This window comes from Trichechus manatus, unplaced genomic scaffold (genome assembly GCF_000243295.1).
Source record: "Trichechus manatus latirostris isolate Lorelei unplaced genomic scaffold, TriManLat1.0 scaffold00047, whole genome shotgun sequence".
NCBI lineage: Eukaryota > Metazoa > Chordata > Mammalia > Sirenia > Trichechidae > Trichechus > Trichechus manatus.
In genome coordinates, this window is record NW_004443983.1 from 6516613 (window position 1) to 6522380 (window position 5768).

The 5768-nt window shown below is 41.2% G+C and overlaps 1 non-coding gene across 1 annotated transcript; it reads right to left on the bottom strand.

Annotated features, from left to right (window-relative positions):
* Positions 1-4730: 4730 nt before the first annotated feature.
* On the bottom strand, positions 4731-4838 carry LOC111820712 (U6 spliceosomal RNA). Its single transcript, XR_002824226.1, has one exon. It is a non-coding gene; the product is annotated as a U6 spliceosomal RNA (small nuclear RNA).
* Between the last annotated feature and the right edge of the window lie 930 nt (positions 4839-5768).

Consider the following 5768-nt stretch of genomic DNA (forward strand, 5'->3'; position numbering starts at 1 on the left):
ACAAAGGAATACAGTCCACGTGTGGAATTAGGTTGACCCCAATAGAAGTGAGGTTAGGAAAGAGCAGGAGAGGTAAGCCACCCCACCTCCATCAGCCCTCCTTTCCACCACTCTCCCACCCAACACGGCAACTTCCACACTCTCCCAAGCTGAGTGGCTTTGTGCAGGTCACTTGACCTATTGATACCTGTTTCCTCATTTGAAAAACAGAGAGGATAACAGTACCTACCCCACAGAGTTGTTTTAAGGATTAAATCAGACAATATTTATATAGTACACACACACAGGGGTGTCGGTAAATAAAATTGCTAGCCCTTTCTTCCATTCCCTCCATGAGGTGTACTCTTCAGTAAGTTATTTCCTAGACTTGCTTCATTTTTGTTCTCTACTTTTCTCTGCACCCATGTTTTCTGTCTGTGGAATGTTGAAGGGTGGGTACGCTAGGAAAGGTTTCTTCTTTTTTTTTTATTCAGATGTGTATTTTTATTTTTCATCCCCTAAAAACTATGAAATGGGAGTTAATGAGTCAATGTTTATTGTAATTGAACTACTTTTCAGAATAGGTGTGTGACTATAAATACAATCATGTTTGTAGCCAGGATTTTGAGTGAGAAGGCTTTTTTTTAATTTTTTATTGTACTTTACGTGAAGGTTTATAGAACAAATAGTCTCTCATTAAATAGTCAGTACACATATTGTTTTATGATATTGGTTAACAACCCCATAACATGTCAACCCTCTCCCATCTCGACCTTTTATTTTTAGGGAAAATATACATAGCCAAAGATACACCATTTCAAAAATTTCTACATGCCCAGTTCACTGACATCAATTATGTTCTTCAAGTTGTGCTGCTACTCTCGCTTTACATGAAGGTTTACAGAACAAAATAATTTCTCATTAAACAGTTAGTACACATGTTGCCCTATAACTATGGTTAACAACCCCACTACATGTCAACACTGTCCTTACTCAACCTTGGGTTCCCTAACACCAGCTTTCCTGTCCCCTTCTGCCTTCTAGTTCTTGTCCCTGTACTGCTGTGCCTCATTAGTCCCATTTGGTTTTATGGGGCTGTCCAATCCCCAGCTGAACGGTGAACCTCGGAAGTGACTGCACCACTGAGCTAAAAGGGTGTCTGGGTGCCATACTCTCGGGGATGCTCTAGTCTCTTTCAGGCCAGTAAATCTGGTCTTTTTTGTGTGTGTTAGAAGTTTGTTCTACATCCTTCTCCAGCTCTGTCCAGAACCCTCTGTTGTGATCCCAGTCAGAGCAGTGAGTGGTGGTAGCGGGGCACCATCTAGCTGTACTGGACTCAGTCTGGTGGAAGCCTTGTTAGCTGTGGTCCATTAGTCCTCTGGACTAATCTTTTCCTTGTATCCTGTTCTCTTCATTCTCCCTTGCTCCCGAAGGGGTGAGACCAGTGGCATATCTTAGATGGCCGCTCACAGGCTTTTAAGACCCCAGATGCTACTCACCAAGGTAGAATGTAGAACATTGTCTTTATAAACTGTGTCATGCCAATTGAGCTAGATGTTCCCCGAGACCATGGTCCCCACAGCCCTCCGCCCAGCAATTCAGTCCCTCAGGGAATTGGGATGTATCTGTGGAGTTTCCATGAGAAAAGGTTTCTTTTTGAGAGAAAGGGACTATCTGCTACTATGAACTCAAAACCCCAAAAGACAAAACAAAAAAACCCAGTTGTGAGTGCAGTTGACTCCAATTCATGGCGACCCCATAAGTGTCAGAGTAGAACTGTGCTCCTTCAGTATGAATCCCTGTGGGCTGTCGAAAAATAGATACAAATTTTAAATAAGTGGATGATTTTTTGGAAGTAGATCACCAGGCCTTTCTTCTGAGGTGCCTCTGGGTGGACTCAAACCTCCAACTTTTGATTAGCAGCAAGCGTGTTAACCATTTGCACTACCCAGGACTCCATTTAAAATATTAAAGGCTACTAAAAAAAACATAATCCATTTTCTGATGATTATTTACTGACGTCTACTTCAAACTCTTTTAAATCCATCGTTTTTAAAAGAACTCTTTAAGTATTTTTTTAGAGGTGTTTGTATTTGTCGTATTTACTTATTTATCATTCCAAGTCTTAACCCCGAAACAGGAATACAACAGCTCTTTGAGGCCAAGAATTGTGTCTGACTCATCTCTGGAGACAACGCAGTGCACACAGTAGGCCCCCAGCAAATATTTGTTTAAATTGTATACTTTATTATTTAGCATTTATAACAAGTACTACTGTGTGATTAACATTTTACATACGCTGACACAGTAAGAGTCCTTGTGGGCTGTGGAAAAATATAAATAAATTTTAATAAATAAAAAGAATACATACATTTCTACCTCTCAACTATAATAAGTATGTAGCACATTTAAGGGATTATTAGTAATGATGCATAAAGAATCTGGGTAAAAGAAAAAGTGTCAATACTGGAGATTATAATAAGTAGCAGCATAGTATAGGAAAAAGTTCCAGGCAGGAAGCCAAAGAAAAGCATGGGTGATAAGAAAGACTAAGACAAAACTTGGGAATAGTAGGAAATTGTATAAATAATGTGACATTATGCGTTGAGTTTTTGTCTTCAAACCATTTTATTTGGACCCTCTTACCTCTGGAGAGATAGGCTGGCCAATCACATTGGGGCAGAAGCACCTGATGCTTAGGGGCCATGTGCCCATTAAGAGAATAGCAAAAACTGAAACCAGGTGTTTGAATGCTGCTATAGGAGCCCTTGGAGTCCTGGTGGCCCCGTGGTTAAGAGCTATGGCTGCTAACCAAAATGTGGGCAGTTCGAATCCACCAGCTGCTCCTTGAAAACCCTATAGGGCAGTTTTACTCTGTCCTATAGGTTGCCATGAGTTGGAATGGACTTGACGGCAGCCAGTTTGAGGTTTTCGGGTGGTTTATGGGAGCCCTTGGAACCCTGGTGGTGCAGTGGTTAAGCACTTGGCTGCTAGCCAAAAGGTGGGCAGTTCGAATCCACCAGCTGCTCCTTAAAAATGCTACGGGGCACTTCTACTCTGTCATATAGGGTTGCCATGAGTTGGACTCAGTGGCAACCAGCTTGGTTTTGGTACGAGCCCTTAGTGACAATTTACGAAGTGGGTAGCTGATGTAGAAAAGGATAACTTCTTTTTGGTGAAAAGGGAACAACCTCTAACAAAGCTGACCTTTCCTGAGAGTTTACATGGTAGTCATTACACATTAACTTGTTTAATCTTCACAATGCAATGAGCTATCACCCCATTTTGCAGATGAGAAAACTGAGTCACAAGACAGTTGGTTCGACAACTTTTCCAAGATTACACAGATTCTAAATGGTAGCAGTGGAAGCAGATTTTGAGTGCTGGCCATTTGGCTCCACAGCTACACTCCTAATCTTCTCACCTCATTCTGACCCTTCTTCCTCAGTCCCACAGAAGAAATTGAAGTAGCAGATACAGACACACATTTGTATTCAATAGCTTCAATGACTGTTAGCATAGCAACCAATCCTGTTTCTGTTCGTGTTGCTAGGTCTGAAGTACTAATGATAGTTTCACTTATTTATTGAGCACTTACTCTGTGTGGCTTAATTTTATTCTCAAGCATCCGTTAGATGTTGGCCTTCTACATCTGTGGAAACAAAGGCATAGAGGGTAGCTTGCACAGGTTTACACAGAAAGTGGCAGAGCCAAGAATTCAATTTAGAATTTTGTGACTCCTAAGACTCTTAAGAACTACACCGAACAGCAAAGGTGCTCTTTACCTCTCACCCAAATGTAATTCCCTCTCCCCTCTCAGCGCTCTGTCCTCTAAGTGACCATAACTTCCATCATCATTATTGAGGTGGTTGATGTTCATTGTCTTCCCTAAAGCCACGCCCACCTTCTTCCTTGCTAACAGAACCAGGATTTTACATGTCTCTTGACAGGCCAGGGATTGGTTTAGGCACCAGCATGTGTATGCAGTTCTGGCTAATGGACAGGAGGGAAAGTCTCCTGGTTCAAAAACAATTTTTCTTTCTCTTAAAAAGGAAAAGGAGTGGTCTCTTCCTTTCTCCACCTTTGGAGATTGTTAGAAGAAGATGTGTATCTGGAGTAGTGGCAGCCATCTTGCAGCCATGAGGGAACAGCACACGTTAAGAAAAAAATCAACGTGCTGAGAAAGAGTGAAGGCTGTAAAGAGCTCAGATCCTCAGTGCCATCCTTGAGCCGCTGAATTAACCATTCTGGAACCTCTCAACTTTAGGACTTCTTGTCATGTGAGATAATACAATTAATACCACCAGCATCACCATCATCATCATTAGACATTATTATCAGGCACATTAGATGCGTTATCTTATTTAATCCTTAACCCCATGAGATAGGTACTTTTATCATTCCTATTTTACAGATGAGGAAATTACAGCTTAGAGATGTTAATTTGTCCAAGGATCCACAACTAGAAAGTGGCAGAACAATGCTCTAAAGTACAGGCACTTCCTTCATCTTCATTAATACTTGCAATAAAACATAAGTTTTATTATCCTTATTTTATTTTACTGTGCTTTAGGTGAAAGTTTACAGCGCAGATTAGTTTCTCATTCAAAAATTTATACACAAATTATTTTGTGACATTGGTTGCAATCCCCACATTGTGTCAGCACTCTCCCCCTTTTCCTTTCCACCCCAGCTTCCCTGTTCCTATTGGTCCAGTTTTCCTGTCCCTTCCTGCTTTTTTGCCTTTGCTTAAAAACATGGAATGCTTCACGAATTAGGGTGTCATCCTTGTGCAGGGCCTGTGCTAATCTTCTCTGTATCGTTCCAATTTTTAGTGTATGTGGTGCCAAAGAGAGCACTATCCTCGTTTTATTGAAGAGGAACCTGCAGTTTAAGAGATTAAGTTCTGCCCTACACCTAGTAAGTGCAAGGTTTACACCGAGGTGTTTATCTCCAAGTCTGTGTTTGTTCACTGCGTCCAGGCCTCCCACTTCACTGCCCTTCCCAGACTCTGGAAGGACTCCTTGTTCTCAGTCTTTTCATAGTTATTCCTTCCCCACCCTCTACCTGTTCTGTGCCCTAATCCTCCAGCCCCTTGCTTTCTCCAGGGTGAGAGCAGATATCAATCTCTGTTCACAAGTGATCTAACTAATCTGCTACATCTGCTAGTAATGTTGTTGTTAGGTGCCTTTGAGTCAGTTCCAAATCATAGCAACACTGTGTACAACAAAACAAAACACTGCCCAGTCCTGCGCCATCCTCACAATAGTTACTATGTTTAAGACCGTTGTTGCAGCCATTGTGTCAATCCATCTCGTTGAGGGTTTTCCTCTTTTTCACTGACTCTACTTTATCAAGCATGAGTCCTTCTGCAGGGACTGGTCTCTCCTAATAACATGTCCAAAGTGCATGAGACGAAGTCTCGCCATCCTTGCTTCTAAGGACCATTCTGGCTGAACTTCTTCCAAGACAGATTTGTTCATTTTTTTAGCAGTTCATGGTATATTCAATATTCTTCACCAACACCATGATTCAAATGCATCTATTCATCAGTCTTCCTTATTCATTGCCCGGCTTTCACATGCATATGAGGTGATTGAAAATATCATGGCTTGGGTTAGCCTCACCTTAGTCCTCATGGTGATATCTTTGCTTTTTAAGATTTTTAAAGAGGTCTTTTGCAGCACATTTGCCCAATGCAATATGTCCTTTTGGTTTCTTTTTTTTTTTTTAATATTTTATTGTACTTCAGGTGAAGGCTTACAGAACAAATAGTTTCTCATGAAACA